General features: G+C 38.2%; 1 protein-coding gene across 35 annotated transcripts in view; it reads right to left on the reverse strand.

Annotated features, from left to right (window-relative positions):
* Nucleotides 1-25,623, reverse strand: part of LOC102154803 (DDB1- and CUL4-associated factor 13-like) — a 212,062-nt gene that overhangs the window by 137,611 nt on the left and 48,828 nt on the right. For 22 of the 35 annotated variants that reach the window (XR_005353658.1, XR_005353649.1, XR_005353647.1 and 19 more), the window contains one exon: nucleotides 21,179-21,299. The exons of 8 other annotated variants lie outside the window; for them this stretch is intronic. The gene's annotated coding sequence lies outside the window, so the exon portion shown is untranslated. Of the gene's footprint in view, nucleotides 1-4,688; nucleotides 4,916-20,288; nucleotides 20,470-21,178; nucleotides 21,300-25,623 lie in introns of those variants that run through there. 5 more of the 35 variants (XR_005353654.1, XR_005353645.1, XM_038526287.1 and 2 more) reach the window with 5 other exon arrangements.

Consider the following 25,623-nt stretch of genomic DNA (forward strand, 5'->3'; position numbering starts at 1 on the left):
AAAAGAGTATGTTTCATGGTGCCAAGTGCTGTAGAAAAATCAAGACCAAGAAAGATTGAGAATTATTATTGTATTGGCCATTACAGTATCACCATAATATCACTACTCTCCTCTGAGGGTCTGGGAATTAGGGAAGTGCAGAAAACAAGTATAGGCTCATCAGAGAACTATTCTATAATTATTAAAAGCTATAGATTCAGACAGTTGTGGTGTTAAATCCTGGATCAGCTCCTTATTTTCTGTGTGATCTAATTTACTTAACTTTTCTAGATGGCAGTTTCCTCATCTTTAAAATGGGCACTACATTAATTACATATGACTATTTTGAGATGTTCATAAAATAATAAATGCTAAAATGTTTGATACACATCAAATATTTAATAATCAATATAAATTATTATATATCAAACATTATCAAAATTGTGGGTTTATAAGGAGACAGGAGGGCACAAGATCAAAAGAAAAACATAGTTTTCAATTTTGTAAAGTAGGAATACTTATATAGACTTAATGTTTATAGAAATAGAGCTTATAATCAATCAAAAATATTCCTAAAGGATATAGAAAAAGAGCACAGGATAAAAGGGTAAAAATCAAGAGCACAGATGAGAAATCAGAATCAATTTTAAGGAATTCAGCTCATATGTATATATGTATATATGTATGTATGAGAGAGACATGGGGTGGGAGTAGAGCAGAGAGAGGAAAGAGATAATAGAAGATGGGGGAGTTCCCTTCTGGTTAATAAAATTACCGAGAAAGCCAGTTTAAAGCTTCCCAAAGGACCCATCTCTATGAGGCATTAAAATGTCACTGGAAAAAAATTATTTTTATCTGAACTTCTCTCAAAGAGAGACTGCAATATTACATGTGAAGGAGGCAAATTTGATTGCTTCTTGAGGCTAGGCAAAGTAAGACATCCTCCTCTTAGCCGGCAAGGCTTGAGCTCAAGTGTTAACAACAGAAGGTGGCTAAACTGCTTTCCAAGAAGTAAGGCTCTGCTGGCCTGCGGGGCTGCTGCTTTGTCTAGTGGGATGTGCGAGTCTGGGGCCAGAGTGGAAATCCGTGGAATAACAGAAGAAGGGCTGAGCTGGCACCTGCCCCTCCTTCCTCTTTACCCACTATCTTAACAGCACTAGTTTGAAAGGCTCTAAGGCATCAGCCTACATGGGGTGCTCAAATCTTGGCATCCACCAGGAATGGAAATTTTCTGGGGAAGATCCAAGTGATGGGAAGTGGGTTAGGGTTAATGAAGAGTGGTGGGAGTGATGAGAGATTCTGAAAGAAATGTGAAACAGCTAGAGAAGGTAGAAATTTTGCAGTGGCTAATACAACAAGAGAAAAGGGTATGATCAAGTGACCAGAATTCTCTGTACTTTCTACCTTCTCTTGTAGGTCCTCCATTTTACCAATTTTTTCTGCCGACTTTCTCTGGAACTCTGTTTTCCTTCCCCCTTCTTTCCCAATTTTTTTTTTTTTTAGAGATTTTATTTACTTATTCATGAGAGACACACACATAGAATGAGAGAGAGAGGCAGAGACACAGGCAAAAGGAGAAGCAGGCTCCATGCAGGGAACCCGACATGGGACTCAATCCTGGGTCTCCAGGATCACGCCCTGAGCTTAAGGCAGTGCCAAACCACTGAGCCACCCGGGCTGCCTTTCTTTCCCACTTTGTGACTCCACCTTATCTTTGACCTTTTTCTTAGCTCAGTATTCAGCACCCAGGTCCATGGCTTCGCTGAGTTCTGCAGGTAAACACGAGCTTATTTGTCCTTATTAGTAGGATATCATGCTTTCTTTTGCACTGGTGGGGAAAGGAATGATAACTTCCAGTTTCAATGACCAAAAAAATAGAGTCTAAAGTATTTAAATATGCCTTCCTTTTCACACATACATAGTTGGCTCTCATAGTTTGCTCAGTTCCTCTCAGAGACTGCCCTTACCAAAGCCCCTTCAGTCCATCCAGTTCAAGAAGAATCAAGCAGTTTGTGTTAAATGCGTATATCCAAGCCGGAGTATCAACTTCAAAATAACACATTTCCTAGGAATAATGACTGTTGTAGTTAATGACCTGTAGCGTGCTTTGGTCTGTCAACTCCTCCCAGCTGGTTAATACTCCCTCAGGAAATGCCTGGTGTCTCAATCATTATTGACTAATTACTCAAGCTTTCCTGGATGCTTCTGTGTTTCTGACATCACACCTCCAACAGCTGTGTTTGATTATCCACTAACCAAATGCTGTTGTCTAATTTCAGATCCTTCTAGACTAATATTGATCGATGCTCTAGTTTACTTACACATAATTTCCAAAAAAAAAAAAAATTTAAGAAAAGAGAATATATTGTAAAATGCAACTTCCCACACAATGCAGGCTTTCTTTCTGAGATAACTAGGAGTCCTGAAATACTAAGCCAGTTAACTAACCCCTTTTGAGCTTCATATCATCCTTTCTAAAATGAGTATAATAAGGGGCACCTGGATGGCTCAGGGGGTTAAGTGTAACTCTTGGTTTTGTCTCAGGAAATGATCTCATGGATTGTGAGATCAAGCCCTGCATCAGGCTCCACACTCAGCTGGGCATCTGCTTGAGGATTCTCTCTCCTGCTTTTCCCCCAACTAGCATGCATACACTCTATCTAAAATAAATTTTAAAAAATAAATAAATAAATAAATAAATAAATAAATAAATTTAGTTTTGAAACAATAGTATAAATGAGGATAATAACGTCATCTACTATCACAGGGATCTTATAAGAATTAAAAGACAATGCAGAGAAGGGCTATAGTATAGCATATGATAGTAAGTATTGAGGAAGTGGTATATTACTGATAAATAAACTGGTACTTACTATTTTCTATGGGTATAGAAAATTTTGCACTGTTTACATGCTGACCTCAATCCTAATTTTTTGGACCCTTTCTCCTAAAACAAATCCAAAAAAAGATTTACACACTCATGGCTTCTTAGCTCTGAGAAGAAATATATGGAAGGAAGGGGAGAGAAACAGGACAGATTTCTTTTCTCACACAATTAGTTTTTGAATATAAAATTGCTTAGCCAGCTGTGCATTTTATGGCCTCCATTACAATAATAATACTAGAAGTGATGTCAAATTCCATTTGAGTATGGCTGTAAAAACCTTGCTCCTATGAATTATCCTGTATTATTTTCTAAAAAGCACTGAGAAATAAGTAGGTAAGATATATTGCCCCAAATAACAGAAAAAGGAATGACAAACCAAGACTTGCCCTACCTAAGCTCAGAGTGAATGATTAATGCCTGCTCAGGGCTGTGATATGACCTCACACTCATTTCAGTTCCATGGTGGTCCACAGGCCAGCCAGAGCTTCCCGAACAAGCATGCCAGTGAGAACTCCTTGAAACCCCAGCCCCATGTACATGCTAAAAATAAGAGTGAAGGAGAAAGAAAATAGAGGGGGGATGTACAAAATTGTATACTTCAACCAGATTAATGGTTTCCTTTTTTTTTCAGTGGCCCTCAAACATGACCCTCAAATGTGAAAGTGGTAAATGACCTTAATGAAAAATCATGAGGTCAAAGTTCTGAGAGGTCAAGGTTCTGATATGCTTAAGACACAGATTTGTACACTCAGACTAAAAAATAAAAATTGTCTGGTGATGAGTTTGAGGCCACAGGCCAGTGGGAAGACTGGTTGCATGGAAGCCAGCTGGCTGGGAGCCTCTGTGCCTGCTCAAGACAGAGCTTTGTACCAGACAGGTGCTACTGAAGTGGCCATGGCCCTGTAGTAATGCAGCCTTGGGAACAGCAGCGCCCTTCAGGGCAGAAGAGCTATTATCCTTGCAGAATTTCCCTGTGTCTCCTGTATGTCTCATACCAACCACTTGGTCTCCTTGAAATCTGGTAGAAGAAATACTAACTAGGGACTGAAAAGACTCAAACATGCCTCATCTCATGTGATCTGTTGTGTGAACCATTTTAAGTCAATGGCCTGAGCATTCTTTTTCTTAATTTCCAAAATCCTATTACACCCTTTAATAGAGTTCTTTTGTGAATAAAAATGATTCAGTGCTTTTAAGTACAAGATCCTTGCTGCTTACAAATGCCAGCTGGAATCTCACAAGTGTAGTAAGTTATAAATGTGAAAGTAATGGACTTTTGATGGAACCGTAGAACTGTATATATTCTTTTAAATCATAGGAACAAAAATATACAGCTCCCAATTGTTATAAGTAAAATCACAATAATTTACCTGTATGTAGGCTATCATTTCAACATTTTTAAGCCAATGCATGAAAGGAAAACATATTGTGAAAATTTTATGTGTTAATAACTAAAAATAATGGCATTATTCATTTCAGCAAAATGTTTGAATGTAGCCTTTCATTTAGAATTTACTCCATATCTAACTATCAGGTAGGATCACAAAAGAATTACTTAACAGCAAGAGCCTTGATTCTCATTTTAATTTCTGTATGGAACTCCTGATGACTTGAAAGAGTGCAATTGAAATGGGAAAATGCAGTTTGATCCCAATAATGGCAGGAGAATTGTGCAGTGTGAAATTTCAAGCAGTAAAAAGCATATAATTTACTACTGTAAATATTTGGAAAATCAGGATCTAACTTATTTGCTTTATAAAGGAAAGAGACCTTGGGAAGATGTGCTGTAAGGAAGATTTTTGTATTGCTTATCAAAATGATTTCATAGTTAGCCTTGCCATGCTAAACATGCCCTTCACTGAGAAATAGCAGCCCAGGAACAAACTCATTTCCGATAAAGCTGATGCAGCTGTTTGATGCACAGAGGCGCTCATAAGGATTCCAGAAGCAGGAGTAGTGTTTATTCAGTATACTGGCAGAAAAGAATCTTTCATTTAGATGCTCAGATCACATAATGAGATTTACCAAAAGCAATGGTGGCACCAGAAGCTGTCAAGATAAAAACAAAGGGATGGGGATTTCATTTTACATCAAGCGAGCCATCATCTTCCTACAATGAGCTTGTAAAAATAGACCAGTTATGCACAAAAGCAGAATTTTGAAGATGGGTCAGTGTTGTGGCCTATAAAACTTGCTCTTTTCATATCAGTATAGTAATAACATACCAGTAGATGATGTGAGTTTGTTTCTCTATCATTAAGGGGTAACGATTTTGTGCTCACCACTCCAACCGCAGTGATTCAACTGAGAAAGGTGGTTTGTGTGTGTAGGTGGTTGGGGGGGTGGGGGTTGTTTCATCAAAGCATAGGCACATGAATGATATCAGAGGAACTGTGGTCTGTTCCATACAACACAGTCATGAAAAATAAGCCATAGTTGTTCTGAATTTAGGCGCTATCCAATTGAATTGACCATCTTCTTTGGATGACCACATCAACTGTATCTCCACAGTGTGAACTTTAGTATCTTATTTTTTTTTTTAATGTAGGCTCCAATGCAGGGATTGAACTCTTAACCCTGAGATTGAGATCTGATCTGAGATCAAGAGTCAGATGCTTAATCAATTGAGTCACCCAGGCACCCCTGAAATCTAGTATCTCTAACCTAAATCAGTGGGCTCTAGTTCCCTAGATAATGCTGTGCACTGAGCAGAATTTATTTTCAGGGCTCAGATGAAGCAACAAGCATCTCTGTAGTGGAGCTTTTCTCTTTATAGCAGTGTAGTGCAAACTGAAAGGAAGTTGCAAGGGTTGCCTTTCTTGGCCTGTGCGCAGAATCGTGCGCAGAATCGTGAGGAGCAGATGCCAACTCGTGGGCCATCCCTTGTGAACTTAGCCCCACTTATTCCTAATCCATGCCAGAAGGCCTGTGAAACAGAGTCAGAAGCTTTCTAAATGGAAGACAGTGTCCTGTCTGGCAGAAAGCACACTGGCAAAGTCAAAGGGCAGAAATGGAATCTTACCTGCTCTCAGGAGTTACTTATCATTTACAAAAGATGCTGATTACCTCCCTACCCAGCAATGTAGGAAGTGAACCAGAACTGCAAAAATGTATAAGAGACACAAAGCACATTGGAGGACATTCTAAGACATTAACCTTTATGAAAAGAAAGAGAGAGAGAGAGAGAGAGAGAGAAGAAAGAAAAAGAAGAAAAGAAAGAAAGAAAGAGAGAGAGAGAGAGAGAGAGAAAGAAAGAAAGAAAGAAAGAAAGAAAGAAAGAAAGAAAGAAAGAAAGAAAGAAAGAAAGAGAAAAAGCTTCCTTCACTGTAAAGGCCACTGTCAAGGAAAATAACTATAGAAATTTACTCTGGAAAATCAGTCACTTTTAAAAGAGTCCTTTCTCAAATTAGTCTAAATATCATGTCTCTGGGGCCAATTTTTACTTCATCTTTACCAAGCAGAGACCATGACTTTGATTCTGGCTGTGAACATTGTGCTTAAAATCTAATGCAGAGGATGTGAAGGAGCACAACATTATAGGATTTATACTAAGGCTTAAAGCCTTGAACAAAAGCTCTAGGCCCACGCAGGGGGAGAAGGACCTAATTGGCCAATTATATGAGGAATACTTCAAAAGAATAAGAAGGAAGGCAGGAAGGATGGAAAAGAAAGAGAGATGGCAACTCAAAAGAGCAATAGCCTCAAGTCTATAAATACTAGAGGAAGTAAGAACAAAATCAAAAGTTAAAGTAATTTTAATTCAAAAATTGTATACCAAAGAGTCAGGTTCAACCATCACTTTTATTCTCGTTAGTCATCCTCAGGCCTTTCTTACCTGGAGCCCCTCAGAGACCGAGGCCCTAATACCTTAGGGCATTCTAGGGTACCTAATGAGTGGGTTCACTTTCCTCCTCAGTATCCAGAGTACCAGTTATATACCATCTGGGAGAGAACCAAGAAAATAGGAACTCAAATCACTCAAGTAATTTTCATTTTTTGTGGTTCGAATGAGGAACTCAATTTAAAGAAATAATTTCCCGGGGTGCCTGGGTGGCTCAGTGGGTGAAGCATCTGCCTCTGGCTCAGGTCATAATCCCAGGGTCCTGGGATCAAGCCCCAGCTCCGTGAAGAGTCTGCTTCTCCCTCTGCCTCTCAACTTGCTCATGCTCTCTCTGTCTCTCTCTCTCTCATAGGAACACATTAAAAATCTTTAAAAAAAAAAAAAAAAAAGAAAGAATTTCCCAAAACACTCAAACTATGTCCTCTGTCTCTGCCTGCTTCCCTCCCCTCAATTAGGATGAACCTAAACCTAAATACACCACATTTTACCTCGACCCTCTATCCTCTCTCTATTCCTAATCCTCCTCCTCTTGAAGATTTCATCTTCCTAGAAGCCTTTGCTGACCTCTCCCAGGCGGTTTTTGCTATGTTCTTCCATTTCCCAAAGTACTTGTTGCTTCCTTCTGTTTTTAGCACTCAGCATTGCATTGTCATCAACTGTTAATTGTCCCTTTTCCCCCTTCCTTGAGTTCAAGAAAAGTATCTTGAGTTTTTTAAATTCCCATAGACTGACTTTGATTCTAAAATAGGAGGTGCTCTCTATGTGTCTACTGCTTGATTTCAAAAAACTTTATAATATCTGCCTAAAGTATTTTAGAGTAGTAGAAGCTATGATCTTGTCTGATACTTAATGACCTTTATTATCGGTTAAAATGTTCATCAAATCCTATTCTTTGGAATCTCGGTATTCCTTAAGTGAATTTGTGGCCAATACCATACACAAATATAAACTCCAAATAGATTTAAAACCCTAAATATAAAACCTAAAACCATGAAACTCTGGGATGCCTGGGTGGCTCAGCGGTTGAGTGTCTGCTTTGGCTCAGGGCATGAACCTGGAGTATCCGGATGAGTCCCACATTGGGTTCCCCGCAGGGAGCCTGCATCTCCCTCTGCCTCTGTCTCTGCCTCTCTCTCTCTGTGTCTCTCATGAATAAATAAAGTCTCAAAAAAATTTTTTAAAAATGAAACCTAAAACCATGAAACTCCTAAAAGAAATATGGGCATAATCTCTTGGACATCAGCCTTAGCAACATTTTTCTGGATATGTCTCCTTAGGCAAGGGAAACAAAAACAAAAATAAACAATTGGGCCTACATGGAACTATAAAGTTTTCGCCTAGCAAAGGAAACCATCAACAAAATGAAAAGGCAACTTACTGAATGAGAGAAGACATTTGAAAATGATATATCCAATAAGAATTTAATATTCAAAATATGTAAAGAACTCATATAATATCCAAAAAACTAATAATCTAATTTAAAAATGGGCATAGGACCTGCATAGATGCTTTTCCAAAGAAGACCTACAGATAGCCAACAGATACATGAAAAGATGCTCAATACCCACTAATCACTAGGGAAAAGCAAATCAAAATCACAATGATATCACTTTACACCACTCAGAATGACTAATATCAAAAAGACAAGAAATAACAATTGTTAGTGAGGATGTGGGGAAAAAGGGAACCCTCATGCACTGTTGGTGGGACTGTAACCTGGGGTAGCCACTCTGGAAAGCAGCATAGAGGTTCCTCAAAAAATTAAAAATATAAATGCTACATGATCCAATAATTCCACTGCTAGATATTTACCCCTAAAAATCAAAAATGCTAATTCAAAAAGGTATATGCACCCACTTATTGCAATTCAATTTACAATAGCCAACATATGGAAATAACCTAAATGTCCATTGATAGATAGATGAATGGATAAGAAGTTACAGTACATACACACACACACACACACACACACACACAGGAACATCATTGAGTCATTAAAAAAAAGAAATCAATTTTGCAACAACATGAATGGACCTAGAGAGTATTACACTAAGTGAAATAAGTCACAATGACAAGTACCATATGATTTCACTTATATGAGGAATCTCAAAAACAAAACAAATAACAAGCAACAACAGCAACAAAATAGAAGAAATAGACTCACAAATATAGACAAATAATTGGGGGGTACCAAGGGGAAGGAGGTGGGGGAATGGGCAAAACAGGTGAAAGCATCTAAGAGGTTCAAACTTCCAGTATAAAACAAAGAAGCCACAGGGATGAAAAGTACAGCATAGGGAATATAGTCCATAATATTATAATAACTTTGTATGACAAAGTTATTGATAGTGACAGATGGTAACTACACTTATCATGGTAAACACTGTGTAATGTATATAATTATCAGATCACTATGTAGTACACCTGAAACTAATATGACACTGTATGTCAACTATACTTCAGCTATAAAAAAAAATTTATGATCACCCTGTATATATATTTGTTCAGTAAATATTGAATAAATGAATGACCAAATGAATGAAATATATAGAAGGAGATGTGAAAAATAGTATTTTGGACTCTAGGTTATTTCAAACCTTTATAGAAAAAAATTGAGAATATAAATAGCATCTTTGCTTCATATTTTTGTAGTTTTATTGCTTTGCAATTTCTAAAAACAGATTTGCAATTTGTAATTCTTATGAATATTTCTGTGTCTAAGACTTTAAGCCTCTGTATAGCTTGGACCATGTCATAGATTATTGAATGTACCTAGAATTCTAAGCACAATGATCATCATAGAACAGGTGCTTGATAAATTCATTAATAGCAGCATTAAATGAAGTGAATACAAATTTTTTTTTAGAAATGATATATTGAATAGCTTCCATATAAAGAGTATTTTGCATCAAATATATCTTCAAATAATACCTGTAATTTTGATCATCACAACCCACATCACATCTGGAAAATAAAATCGGTTAATTAAATATGGAATTTTTAAATTATGTTTCCAATGCATTGCACTTTTTAAAACTCTGGTTACTTTTTCAAAATAAAGGAGACAGCATTGACAGAAAAAAATAATGGAAAAATAATAAGGAACATCAAATGGCTTTTGGAGGCAATGCTTCAAATATCAGGTTAAGGAATTTTGTGTGAATTTAACAGGAAGTGGGGGAGCTTCCTTCAAAGACTTTTTAACAAAGTTTCACATAAGATATGTGCTTACATTTGAGAAGATCAGAAAAGTTCATATGACACCAACGTTTCACCATAGAAATGTTGGCTCTATAGAAATCATGGCACAGCTTAGCCGTTGGGAACACAGATGTGGAAGCAGGCCATCTGAATTCAGGTCCCAGCAAACCCACTTACTGGTTAGATAAGGGAAGTCACGAAATTGTTCAGTACCTCTGTAGTTTCCCCATATTTAAGATGGGAATAATAATCAAATCTGTTTCATGAGATTACGGAGAATTAACCGAGATAATATATGGAAGACACTTAGCAGTGACTAGCACATAATAAATACATGTAAATGTTAGTAATTAATATCACTGTAGGGACATGAGACCTAAAAACTATTTTTACATCAAATAGAAGGTTAAAACCAGAGGAAATGAAGATTTTATCGTAGGAGGCTCACTGTTACTTTTCCCCCAAATGTTCATTTCTCACTTCCTGTCCCCTGAAAGTCTGTCTCTTCCATGAGCCAGGAAAACTTGAGGGAATAAAAATTGGAATGGAAGGTTTTACTTAATGAAATTCCAAATAAAAATTACTTAAAAGCATTCAGAAGGAGAAAAATGATGGGAAAACAAAAAGAAATCAGAACAAAATCAAAATGGAAGAGCTGCCTGGGGGACAGAAAGGTTCTGGGTATAAGAGAAATCCATCATAGTCCACCTCCCATGCCCTGAACCCCCTCCCCCCCACAGTGTGTGCTCTCAGGGCCTGCATCCATGCGAAGAGCATCCATCTGGAAGTGTATACTTCACAACCCAGCACTGAGACCAGATGGCCCAGCATGGAGACTTCATTTCTGACTGCAAATGATTTTGTAAATCAGAAGATAAAACCTTCTGAGTAAGCACGGCTTCCTAAGAGGATTCCACAGACCCAAGTCTCTGACCCACCCACAGGTCAAAAAAATCTCCAGAAAGCCACTGCCTCATAGCATCGACTACACATATGTTCTCCTTCACAGATCAAACGAGAAAAGCATTAGAGATGACAGTTCCAGATCAAGAAACAGAGGTAGCCAGGGAATGAGGAGCACAAACAGAAATGGTGATGGTGTAGTATCAGACTCTAAACTGCAAAGCTCTGGGTGAAGGAAGTCTTCAATAAGACAACATTTAGTGAGCATTCATTCACAAGGCACATGGGTTATCCTACGCAGCATGCAGAGGTGAACCAGACAACCTCTGCTTTCACCACACCTACATTTTAGGTGATTGAGGACACAATCCCAAGCCACATAAGTAAATGGATAATATAATATCATGCAGGGAGATGTCTGAAGATTATGGGGAAATGCAAAATAGTACAGCCACCTTGGAAAACAGTCCGATGGTTTCTTACAAAACTAAATGTACTCTATGCAATCCAGCACTTGTGCTCCTTGATATTTATCAAAAAGAGTTGGAACTTTATATCTACACAAAAACCTTCACATAGTTTCAGCAGCTAGATTAGTAATGGCCAAATTTTAAAGCAACCAAGATGTCCTTTAGTAGGTGAATGGATAAATAAACTGTGGTACAAGATATCTACAGAACTTTACATCCAAACTCAACTGAATACACATTCTTCGCAAGTGCACATGGAACTTTCTCCAGAATAGACCACATACTGGGTCACAAGTCAGGTCTTAACCGATACCAAAAGATTGGGATCATCCCCTGCATATTCTCAGACCATAATGCCTTGAAATTAGAACTAAATCACAACAAGAAGTTTGGAAGGACTACAAACAGTTGGAGGTTAAGGACCATCTTGCTAAAAGATGAAAGGGTCAACCAGGAAATTACATAAGAATTAAAAAGATTCATGGAAACTAATGAGAATGAAGATACAACCGTTCAAAATCTTTGGGATACAGCAAAAGCAGTCCTGAGGGGGAAATACATCGCAATACAAGCATCCATCCAAAAACTGGAAAGAACTCAAATACAAAAGCTTCCACCTAAAGGAGCTAGAGAAAAAAAAAACAGCAAATAGATCCTAAACCCAGCAGAAGAAGAGAGTTAATAAAGATTCGAGCAGAACTCAACGAAATCGAGACCAGAAGAACTGTGGAACAGATCAACAAAACCAGGAGTTGGTTCTTTGAAAGAATTAATAAGATAGATAAACCATTAGCCAGCCTTATTAAAAAGAAGAGAGAGAAGACTCAAATTAATAAAATCATGAATGAGAAAGGAGAGATCACTACCAACACCAAGGAAATACAAACGATTTTAAAAACATATTATGAACAGCTATACGCCAATAAATTGGGCAATCTAGAAGAAATGGACACATTCCTGGAAAGCCACAAATTACCAAAACTGGATCAGGAAGAAATAGAAAACCTGAACAGGCCAATAACCAGGGAGGAAATTGAAGCAGTCATCAAAAACCTCCCAAGACACAAAAGTCCAGGGCCAGATGGCTTCCCTGGGGAATTCTATCAAACGTTTAAAGAAGAAACCATACCTATTCTACTAAAGCTGTTTGGAAAGATAGAAAGAGATGGAGTACTCCCAAATTCATTCTATGAGGCCAGCATCACCTAAATTCCAAAACCAGACAAAGACCTCACCAAAAAGGAGAATTACAGACCAATATCCCTGATGAACATGGATGCAAAAATTCTTAACAAGATATTAGCCAATAGGATCCAACAGTATATTAAGAAAATTATTCACCATGACCAAGTAGGATTTATTCCTGGGACACAAGGCTGGTTCAACACTCCTAAAACAATGTGATTCATCATATCAGCAAGAGAAAAACCAAGAACCATATGATCCTCTCAATAGATGCAGAGAAAGCATTTGACAAAACACAGCATCCATTCCTGATCAAAACTCTTCAGAGTGTAGGGATAGAGGGAACATTCCTCAACATCTTAAAAGCCATCTACAAAAAACCCACAGCAAATATAATTCTCATTGGGGAAGCACTGGGAGCCTTTCCCCTAAGATCAGGAACAAGACAGGGATGTCCACTCTCCCCACTGCTATTCAACATAGTACTGGAAGTCCTAGCCTCAGCAATCAGACAACAAAAAGACATTAAAGGCATTCAAATTGGTAAAGAAGAAGTCAAACTCTCCCTCTTCACGATGACATGATACTCTACATAGAAAATCCAAAAGACTCCACCCCAAGATTGCATACAGCAATTTGGCAGTGTGGTAGGATACAAAATCAATGCCCAGAAATCAGTGGCATTTCTATACACTAACAATGAGACTGAAGAAAAAGAAATTAAGGAGTCAATCCCATTTACAACTGCACCCAAAAGCATAAGATACCTAGGAATAAACCTAACCAGAGAGGTAAAGGATCTATACCCTAAAAACTACAGAACACTTCTGAAAGAAACTGCAGAAGACACAAAGAATTGGAAAAATATTCCATGCTCATGGATTGGAAGAATTAATAGTGTGAAAATGTCAATGTTACCCAGGGCAATTTACACGTTTAATGCAATCCCTATCAAAATACCATGGACTTTCTTCAGAGAGTTATTTTGTATGGAATCAGAAAAAAAAAACAAATAGCCAGGGGAATTTTAAAAAGGAAAACCATAGTTGGGGGCATCACAATGCCAGATTTCAGGTTGTACTACAAAGCTGTGGATCATCAAGACAGTGTGGTACTGGCACAAAAACAGACACATAGATCAATGGAACAGAATAGAGAATCCAGAAGTGGACCCTGAACTTTATGGTCAACTAATATTTGATAAAGGAGGAAAGACTATCCACTGGAAGAAAGACAGTCTCTTCAATAAATGGTGCTGGGAAAATTGGACATCCACATGCAGAAGAATGAAACTAGACCACTCTCTTTCACCATACACAAAGATAAACTCAAAATGGATGAAAGATCTAAATGTGAGACAAGATTCCATCAAAATCCTAGAGGAGAACACAGGCAACACCCTTTTTGAACTCAGCCACAGTAACTTCTTGCAAGATACATCCACGAAGGCAAAAGAAACAAAAGCAAAAATGAATTATTGGGACTTCATCAAGATAAGAAGCTTTTGCACAGCAAAGGATACAGTCAACAAAACTCAAAGACAACCTACAGAATGGGAGAAGATATTTGCAAATGACGTATCAGATAAAGGGCTAGTTTCCAAGATCTATAAAGAACATATTAAACTCAACACCAAAGAAACAAACAATCCAATCATGAAATGGGCAAAAGACATGAACAGAAATCTCACAGAGGAAGACATAGACATGGCCAACACGCACATGAGAAAATGCTCCGCATCACTTGCCATCAGGGAAATACAAATCAAAACCACAATGAGATACCACCTCACACCAGTGAGAATGGGGAAAATTAACAAGGTAGGAAACCACAAATGTTGGAGAGGATGTGGAGAAAGGGGAACCCTCTTGCACTGTTGGTGAGAATGTGAACTGGTGCAGCCACTCTGGAAAACTGTGTGGAGGTTCCTCAAAGAGTTAAAAATAGACCTGCCCTACGACCCAGCAATTGCACTGCTGGGGATTTACCCCAAAGATACAGATGCAATGAAACGCCGGGACACCTGCACCCCGATGTTTATAGCAGCAATGTCCACAATAGCCAAACTGTGGAAGGAGCCTCGGTGTCCATCAAAAGATGAATGGATAAAGGAGATGTGGTCTATGTATACAATGGAATATTCCTCAGCCATTAGAAATGACAAATACCCACCATTTGCTTCGACATGGATGGAACTGGAGGGTATTATGCTGAGTGAAGTAAGTCAATCGGAAAAAAGGACAATCATTATATGGTTTCGCTCATATGGGGAATATAAAAAATAGTGAAAGGGATTAAAGGGGAAAGGAGAGAAAATGAGTGGGAAATATCAGAGAAGGTGACAAAGCATGAGAGACTCCTAACTCTGGGAAACGAACAAGGGTTAGTGGAGGGGGAGGTGGGCACTTGATGGGATGAGCACTGGGTGTTATACTGTATGTGGCAAATCTTACTCCAATAAAACAATATACAAAAAAAGAAAAAAATAAATAAACTGTGGTACATCCGAACAGTGGAATATTATTCAGCACTGAAAAGAAATAAGTTATCAAACCACTAAAAGACATGAAGGAACCTTAAATGCATAATACTAAGTGAAAGATGACAATTTGAAAAGGCTATATATGATATGATTCCAATTATATGACATTCTAGAAAAGGAAAAACTATAAAAATAGTAAAATAAATAAGTAGTTGCCAGTCTTTGAAGAAGGAGGAGGAATGAACAGATGAAGCATAGAGAATTTTTAGGGGAGTGAAAATACTCTGTATGCTATCTAATGATGGCTGTATGTCATTATATGTTGGCCCAAATCCATAGGATGCACAACATCAAGAGTGATTCCTGGGCAGCCCCGGTGGCTCAGTGGTTTAGCGCCGCCTTCAGCCCAGGGCCTGATCCTGGAGACCTGAGATCGAGTCCCACGTCGGGCTCCCTGTGTGGAACCTGCTTCTCCCTCTGCCTTTGTCTCTGCCTCTCTCTCTCTCTCTCTCTCTCTCTCTCTGTCTCTCATGAATAAATAAAATCTTAAAAAAAAAAGTGATTCCTAATGTAAACTATGGATTATGGGGTGATTATAATGACTCAGTATAGGCTTAGCCATCATAACAAATGTACCACTCTGGTGAGAGATATTGATAATGAGGGAGGTGATGCATATGGGGGGCAGGGAGCATATGGGAAATCTCTGTACATTCCTTTTAATTTTACTGTGAACATAAAAACTGCTGTAAAAAATAATTTACCTTTAAAAAAGATTAGGGGAATATATAAATGTGGGAATCATAAATGTATCCTCAATATTCAGTGTTTAGAATTGAGACTACCTGATGGGTTAATAAAGATAAAGCAGAGAAAGAAAGAAGGAAGGAAATCAGAAAAGTGTCCATCTCAAAGATAAGCAAGACATTTTCAAGAAGAACAGGATCTTATATTCTTTATGTCTGAACCAAAGTGCCTGGTCAGGCACATAGCAACCCTCAATCCATGTTCACTAGATAAATTAATTTACTAATTTCATAAATCAAATACAAATCATAAACTTTCTCAAGATCCCCCTGCCACTAACCCTTAAAAGCTTTGAATATAGTTTTAATTAATGGTAGCCAGAACATGTTTTGGCATCCCAAATCTCTAGCCTCACTTCCCCATAAAAGCACAAAAGTTTAGACTTCCAAAAGTTTTGAGATCCAAATCAGGACATCTGCTATGGACTTTGGTGGTCTGTTTACTATATTCTGTGCCTTGAGCTTTCTTAAATAATTGTAATAATCAAACAAATTATTTACTACATACCATGCACTCTGATATGCACTTTACAAGGATTTTTTCATTTAATCTGTCCGCCAAACACAAGTTTGATATTACTTTTATCTGCTTTTTACAGATAAGACTGTTGAAATAGAGAGAAGAGGTAATTTTTAAAGGATCAAAAAGCTAGTAAGAAATGTAGCTGCTATTCCAATCCAGGGAGTCAGTTTCCAGAAATATTACCAAAAGCACTACTTAAAAACAACCTTAGGGCAGCCCTGGTGGCTCAGCGGTTTTGAGCCACCTTCGGCCCAGGGTGTGATCCTAGAGACCTGGGATTGAGTCCCACATCGGGCTCCCTGCATGGAGCCTGCTTCTCCCTCTGCCTGTGTCTCTGCCTCTCTCTCTCTCTCTCTCTCATAAATAAATTTTTAAAAAATCTTTAAAAAAAAAAAAAAACCTTAGTCAAGAAGGCATTTGAGGGAACCTAGTGCCTAAAATATAAATAAATAAAAGTATAGCCCCAATATAGCAACTCCTTAGAAAGCTTTGCCCCTGAATATAATGGATGTGCATCAAAAAGTGGAATACAAGTGGGTGTATTTAATAATCAGCTACAATGATACAGCGTAGACATTAGAAACTTGCTTAGCTAAGAAGGAAAATGCCTTAATTTATACAGCTGTTGTTTAAAAATTAAAGGGAATAGCAGCAGATTCAAAGACAACATTATTACTTGAGGTGCCGTTGGCAGGCAGGTAAACAGTGGCACAGGATGGCATAGGAGCCAAGTTAAAGCAGGTCAAGTGCTCACAGGGCTGGCCTCGTGCCTCCATTGTTGGAGCCAGTGCACACCTGGTGAAGGAACACGGTGTCACTAGCGGGCAGGTATAAATCCAAGAAGGGACAAACAGGGTATACGCACTGCTTCTAAACTTCTAAAGTGAATGCCTGCAAGTGGGAACTGAACAAGCGTATTCAGGAAACCAGATCAATGGGAGATAAACAGTGAAGTGTCTTTCTGTATCTTGACCAGCTGTGACAGGAGAAACCGGCAAAGGCAATGTTTTCTTAACAGCAGAAACCAGCCTGCCCCAGGGACACATCTCAGGGAAATGCTCCATTTGAACCAGTATGTTCTGTCCTACTTAAAAGGTGTTTCCAGCAAATCCCTTTACATTTTTTTTCTCACGTAAATAATAAAACACAGGGAACTGTGCGCAAAGGCCACCTGCGACTGCTAAGCCTCCCTCCTTTTAACTGTTAAATATGATGAGATTCAGCACTTCAGAGTGCACGATGCATGTACATGAGGATGTTAAATCCTCCCAATAACCCTGTGGATTATTTCTAGTCCCTCTTTATAGACAAAGACACTGAGTGTTGAGACCGTGTAGTTTGGAGCCAAAACTCGGATCAAAATTTCCACCTGCCATAGAGGAGACCCTCTACCTTATGGATAACCCTGGTCACATCGAACACAAATGATCACAATTTAAAAATTAGAACTGGGTTCTTGTCATTGTAGGAAATTCAGTCGCTGAAATCACCCTCCTCCCAACGAAGTAAGAGAGGGCATATGGGAGCCTCGGAGAAGCGAGTTTTGAAGGTGAGAGAAAGGAAAGATCAGAGATAAAACTTGACAAACCTACAAGGAACCAGGGCACAGAAAGAGACAGATTGGAAGCTAAGAAAAACTGGAATAAACCTTCTCAACACGAATGTGATTTGGCAGGGGGGCCTCTGACCCTTTCAGATTCAATCTCTTAAAGTTCGCCTTGTATTTTTCCATTTTACTGCCTGCTCACCACTCCCTGTCTGAGTCCCTGGTGCTTGATTTTAGTGATTTACCTAAAACTGGCAATGAAAGGTGTTTATGTGCCATGTCATTTGGAATATAAGGAACAGTTGATTATTAGAATTACTAGCGAAGAGAGTCTTGATTGCTGGAGCAGTAAGCCGAAGAGTCCCTGTAGAGAGGTGCCATTTGCAACCACCCAGGCCAGTGGAGCACAATTTGAGGAGGGAGGGGGATTGCCATGAACCTCTCGAGAAAAATAACACTGAATTTGAGTTGTCAGTGAAAAATCAGGAGTGATTTTACTGCAATAATACAACTCAGCCTTGGAATAAACCTGCACAAATTCAAAGTTGCATCCATGAAATAGAATCAGACCATATTGCATTTATTTTCTCAGAGCAAGCGCTAATGAATACAGAACTGGACTTTCATGGTTTAAAATTCTATCAGGACTTTGAAAATGGTAGCAGAACACTTATTGAATTTCAGAGGAACATTTTGGTGAGGCAGGGTGAGGGGGCTGCCATGATTAATTCTTTAGTAACGTGGAATTCACATAACGAATAAATTCACGTTCGTAGAAAAACATGGCAAAGTTAGCACTGGGTAGATAAAATTAGAAACTTTTTTTTTGAAGTTTTAAGAAGATTTTCTTTTTTAAAAAATTTTAATTCCAGTATAGTCCATATACAGTGTTATATTAGTATCAGGTATAACACATAGTGATTCCACAATTTAGAGACTTTTTAAAAAGTTGGATATGTATGTCTGAATATTATCATCAATTAGAGAGTAAATGCTGGATGTCAACAAAAATTTTAAATTTTTAAAAAAATCATAATGCAATATTTGAGCTGAAATTTCTACAATTGTTCCCCCCCCAAAAATATCTTTTTTGAAAACAAGTTATGGCAACAAAAAGAATATTCATAAACACATAACAATACTGTCCTGGAAATGCAAGGTTTCTAAAATTTTAAAAATTTCTTGGGATGCCTGGGTGGCTCTGCAGTTGAGCATCTGCCTTCAGCTCAGGGTGTGATCCCAGAGCGCCTGGATCGAGTCCCACATCGGGCTCCCTGCGTGGAGCCTGCTTCTCCGTTTGCCTATGTCTCTGCCTCTCTCTGTGTCTCTCATGAATAAATAAAATCTTTTAAAAAAATTTCTCACCATAAAATAACAAACCACTAGAAAAATGAAGCAGTCAGGACTCCCTTGTTTAACCATCCATAGTTTCAGCTGCTTCAATATTTTATCCAAAACCCGACTATGCTATTGCTGCCTCCCCTCAGTGACCTTTAACCCTGACCTTGGCACCCATCTAGGCAAAGGGCTAGCAAAACAACATATACATTGCTTGGTGCTCAAAAAAATGTGTTGGCTAGTAGATCTAATTGTCTTTTCTTTTTTTTAATCACAAGAAAATAAAATTAAGATTATAGAGCAACTAGAAGTCTTGGATTTAGGTTGAAACATTGCTCAGCTGTTGAGTTGTTTTTTTTTTATCTCATATCTGCATGTCAGCATGATGTTCTGATCTATGATCTGATTACAGATGTTTGGAGAAGCCAAACTATGTTATGACTCCCTTTGCCATTATCGTTTACTTGTTCTCTAATAATATTAAACTAGCTGTCTAATTTATCATCATGATTATTAAGATCAGCATGATTTTTAATGGTTTCAAGCTTCACGTGGTTAAGGATCACAGCGCATGTCCTTTTTAGGCACTTATTGAGCAGAAGGCCAGGTAGAACAAGTACTATTTGCACAGCAGATTAGAGCATGCAAAACCTTTCCATGCTCTTCTTTGGCCCTCGTGTCAACCCTGAGAGACAGGTAGGGCAAGTACCATCGGTGGCCTTTTCCAGGACAGGAAAGTAAGAGATTTATTGACTTGTCCAACGTCACAGAGCTTATAAATATCAGAATCCAAATGTAAGTCATCAATGCGTTGTCCCTTTCGTCTCTGGAAGTTTCATTGTTAAATAAATGTTTAGGGGATCCCTGGGTGGCGCAGCGGTTTGGCGCCTGCCTGTGGCCCAGGGCGCGATCCTGGAGACCCGGGATCGAATCCCACGTCGGGCTCCCGGTGCATGGAGCCTGCTTCTCCCTCTGCCTGTGTCTCTGCCTCTCTCTCTCTCTCTCTGTGACTATCGTAAATAAAAAATAAATAAAAATTTAAAAAAAATGTTTAGGATTCCAAGTGATCAAGTCCTCAGAATTCTAGGAACTCAAGGTTTTATTGTTTTCACATTGAAATATTTTGATTTTATATTTTACGGCAATGTTAATCCTTATTGATGGTTCACTTGGTACTCCATAGGCCTTTTGTGTAGCTGTTTGACGACATTGTTTTATCACCTTCCCTGAGCTGTCAAACAGCCTGCAGATGCATTCCTTGCCATGTACATGCATGAATGGTTGAGTAGATTCTGTTTACCAAGGAAGCTAAATAATGAAATGTGACATACAAAGAAGGTCAAAGATAACCAAACCAAATTATCTTGCACTGCTTTGCAGCCTGTTGATTCTGTTCATTTTAACAGTTTTCCAACATAAATGTACAATATAAACATCATGATGAACCAACGTTATACTCAGCAACGTCAGCTCACTTTACAAACTGGTTTGCTTGCATTCCTTCAAATGATAGCTACTGGAAAGCTGTCAGTCTAGGGGTGGAGTCCAAAAGAAGGACAAGGAGGAGAATGACATGAAGGAATATATGAGGGTGGAGAGGGTATTAAATCTCCAAGTTCTGGTTTCTCTTAGTGTCCTGGAACTCAAAGGTGATGGGTGTCAGTTCACCCCAAGTTACACAGTATGCAATTTCTTCTTTGTATGAGCCTCTCAAAGCCTCAAGTAACACAGAATTCCTTCAGTGGGCTTTGCTTTTCAATTTCTGAGTTCAGCAATAAATTGTTATAAGTTTAAGAACTTTTCAAATATTATATAAGACTCCTATTAAAATTATAGTCAATTATCCCAGGCAGTAATTTCCATATTCAAAGAGAAACATATTTATTTTAAGATATCTACCAATTATTTGACACTTCTCTGAGTTTTCTTTTCTATACTCAATTTGCAGAGTTGAGTATATCAGATATATACATTTCCAAAAGCATTAGATAAATATATTTTACCTGCAGATGCTTACCATAATACCACAGTATTTCTTTATGTTTGTGGAGGGGTATTTTTGTCTTCTGGGTTTTTGGGGTTTTTTATTGCTTAGAAATGGCTACCTTGTTGAAACAGCAGGCCAGCTCCTGGATTCACTGAAAATAAAATTAACATGACACTTTACTAGGACAGTGAATCATTAAAATGTAGTCCCATGAAGACAAACTGAAGAGTGCTTGTGTTAAATAAATAGCCAAATTAGGTAAAATGTCTACAATACCCAAAAGTTGAGTTCAGCTTTCTCCTCCATGGCTCAGAAGGTGGGTGGAGATATTTTCTGACAACTCAGGCAACTGAGCAGAGAGCAGATTACCAACCAGAAGAGGAGTTGCCCCACCATCACACAATGCATAGACTTGATGGCAGGAGACCAGAGAGTAAGTTGGGAAGACTGGCTGTCACCTGAACATACTTGCAATCATCTCTTTCTGAACTCACATAATAATTCACCTGCACTCTCTTATGGCACTTTGGCTTTCTGCTTTTTATTAAAGTGATTCATAAACACATTTTAGGTCTCCTACTGGATTGCAAGAGCCTTGAAGGCAATACCCATGACTGGTTCATATTTGTGTCCCCACCACCAAGTTCAAAGTCTTGCCCCCAATTTGTGATGATTAAATATTTGCTGGCCAATTGAAACCTCACATAAAGAGCTTGGATTTTCTCTTCCAGGGCCTTTCCTGGGTGCTTACTTTGATCAGTGGAAAGGGAGAAGAATGAAGCAAGAACACTTATGAATGAATGATGTAAATACCTTTAGATAAGATAAGCTGTATCTACATTTGTCCACTCTTGACTTTCCCCTTTCCTTTTTGAGGAGAGAATGAGGACAAGAAGGTCTCTTCTCTCAAGATCTAGGTTACTCCCTGACATCAAGAAAGCCAAGAGTCCTCAGTGAACAAAAGGGGATGGATATACATTTCCCAGAAGGCCTATATGATTAACAGACAGTGACTTAGGCAATATTAAGTATAGAGCTTCTTTCATTTCTGTTATGAATCTACCAAAATAGAGTTTCATGTTTTATCCATTTTGTTTCCTCATAATTGTAGACACAAAGGGTGAAATTCTGATATTTAATGCATGCTCACAGTTGCTATTAAATTAATCGGGAGCTGTGTTCGTGCATTCAACAACTAAATTTGGTGCCATAGAATATTTCTTGACTTGATGTTACATTTGTACGTGGCTTAAATATTGTTCAAGAAGTACAAATGAGTCCAATACAAAAAAAAAATCAAGAAAGGGAAACGAAAGATGTAAATCTTTCATCAAGTATTTTAAAAACAAATATATATAACCCAGTCACAGACTAAGCTAAACATGCCTTTTGTTTTGCATTGTCCTTATACACTATGCAATCTTTCTTAAATAATGCTGTTAAGAATACAGGACTTATAGAATCTTCTGACAAAACTCACTTTAGGTTAGAAACAGCAAATACCTCTTCCACCATACTCATACTTGACAGATATTGCTTATTAGTCTTTTCTGCTGAACCTGAGAATCCTTCCATTAAAACTATTTAAATGGGGGCAGCTGGGTAGCTCAGTGGTTGAGCGCTCAGGTCATGATCCTGGGATCCTGGGATCAAGTCCTGCATCAAGCTCCCTGCAGGGAGCCTGCTTCTCCCTCTGCCTCTCTCTGTGTTTCTCATGAATAAATAAATAAAATCTTTTTTAAAAAGAAGGTAAACTATTTAAATATTTATTTTAGTGTTTAAAATAAAACCTACTTACCATCTTTGCTTTAGACCAGTTCTTAGCCTTTTGAATCAGAAACACATGAAAATTCAAGAAAAAAAAATCTACCTACCCAGAAAAAAGTCACATATGGCAAAAAACTATTTTTATACTATTGTTTTAGTTTGGGTACTCCTTAAGCATATCTATTAATATTCATGAGGTCTATCAACTCATGGGAACAATCTCTGTTCTAGACCATGTATTTTCTAAAAAAATTTCAGGAAATAATGGAAAGACTTCATCATGAAAATGAGTACTTGATTTCTCATTTTTCTCCTTAAATTCCCTCTCTTTCCTTCCCCCCAATATGAATATCTATATATATCTAAGATTTATAGCAGTTTATTTTTCTCCAAGTGGTGACCAGCCAAAGAATGAGTCAAACTTTCCACAAGTAGGTAGGAGTATCTTAGCATTGATATTCTCTGAGGCACCTCCTACAGAGACTCATCAGGGGTAGAGAAAATGATGTGGGTGGACAACACAGCAATCTGTGATATGAGAATGGCAACTGCGGGTGACCAGGTACATACCTTTCATTGATATCAAAGATCATATTTGTAACTGTTCTTTAAATTGCTATTTAACCTTTTTTCTTTAAAAATGCAAAGGAAGTGTTATGCTGAATTCAGATTTAACATTTAAAAGTATCACAAATTCTGTCTTCACCTTGAGACTTTCATAAGACTTCAAACTATGTCCTTGATACAGAGGTGCTAATTAACCCATTGGTATTTTATAGGCTAACAGGCAAGCTTAGGATCTATAGAAAGCAGACATAACACTGTTAAACTATTATAGCGTTATTAGTACGTAACCTCTGCCCAGTGGCTCAGTCAAATAGCAGTGCTTTCCCTCATTACTAGTTTCTTGACCATAATGTTCTATTCATTTCCTCTGTATTAAATTTCGTATGTCATGCAATACTAAGTTCTTAGGTTCATATTAAAGTTTTTAATGGATTATTAAAGTTTTTAATATGAGCCCTTTAAATGTTGGAACACCTGAGTGACTCAGTCAGTTAACTGTTGGACTCCTGGTTTTGGCTCAGGCCATGATCTCAAGGTCCTGAGTTCAAATCTTGCATAGGCCCAGTGCTCAGACTCAGCACAGAGTCTGCTTGTCCCTCTCCCTTCTCCTCAACTTCTTCCCTCACTCACCTGCAGGTGCTCTCTCCTCTATCTCAAACAAACAAACAAATGAATAAAATCTTTAAAACAAACAAAAACCTTTGACACTGTTTTTCCTGGGGGCATTCTAGAAAATATTTAGCCATAGGTTGTATATTCTACACTCCTTTCACTCCTTTCTTCTTTAATGTTTTTCTTTCTCCCTCCTTATTCCCATTCTTTTTGGTAAACTCTCATTCTATTCTAAGATTATCTCTTTTGATTCATATGGTCTTTTACCAAAGCAATATAAATGACAATGCAGCAGGACAAAATTACCATAATTACTTAGGAGATTGTCCCTCAACCTCCAGTCAGTCTCGTGTGATCTCTTCTACCCTGTTGAAGTTGCCTCTATTGCCTCACTGGGTGTCCATGAGCATTCAAAATATCCTGATATGCTAAGAGAACTAAATATCCTCCTGGAAAGGACTGAACAATTCCAGCATCCCTACTTTATTCAATAAGCATTAAGCAAAGCCTCCATTTGTCAGAGAAATGTTGGCAAAGAACTGCTAAGAGTTTTTAAAAGGCAAGTTCTTTTTTTGTTTGCCTGTAGGAATATTGTGAATCATGATAAAGATCTTAGTAGGTTTATGAGATTTCAAGAAACCAGAAAGGAATATAGGGGGAAGCAAATTGTTGCCTCACTTCCAACTTGACACCAACAACAGGGGCTCAAAGCCAGGACCACGACTCTGCAAAGAGTAAGGAATTGGGTTAGAGGGCCAGGAGAACCATGTGCTACCTTTCTAAAAAGGCTGCTGTTCTGCTCTTCTTTTCTCCTTTACCAGAAGCTCTTCTACCTTCACATCTGAGTCATTTAGGAAAAATATAAATCAAAGGAGACTCTTCAGTAAAAAGTACTCCTACTTGAGGGATATAAGAAGTTCACCCATAACTGGTCTCCCACTTGACACTGTAGTGGCAGGGGCAAAAGATGATCCCATATCCATGCACTGCCTCATGTGTGGGAATACACATCTAAAGAAGTCCCACTTTCTTGAAGGAATAATGCCTAGAATGGGGAAGAGCATGTTCTTTGCAGGGAGAAAAACATTTAGCATGGAGTTAAATGTGGAGAAATAAAATTCTGTGAAAACCAACCCTTTTACCCATTGAATCACTTGGCACTTGTTTCCTAAGTGAAAAGATAGATAGAGCTGAGAACATAAGAGTCAGTTAAGTTTATAAATAGATTTTGGAACTCAGAGCAAAAACAGTAGTTTTGAAATCCATGGTGTTTTTGATTTGCAAGTATCAACCTTTTGTAAATATAAGGTGTTTGAGTACCAAAAGCTTGACTTTAAACAGAAAGAGCCCAAATCCTGAAGGACCCATAAACAAGGGCTGAAAAAATAGTTGCCCCTTCAGTTTTTAAAACTTTCCAGGAGGAATAGATTTCTGGGCTAGTGAGGAGAACATTAGGAGAGGAACGAAATTAAGTGAACTAACTCTTAATGATAATCTGATAAAGAGGGCCCTGCCCCTGAGCCCCTGAA

This window comes from Canis lupus, chromosome 1 (genome assembly GCF_011100685.1).
Source record: "Canis lupus familiaris isolate Mischka breed German Shepherd chromosome 1, alternate assembly UU_Cfam_GSD_1.0, whole genome shotgun sequence".
NCBI classification, from domain to species: Eukaryota; Metazoa; Chordata; class Mammalia; order Carnivora; family Canidae; genus Canis; species Canis lupus.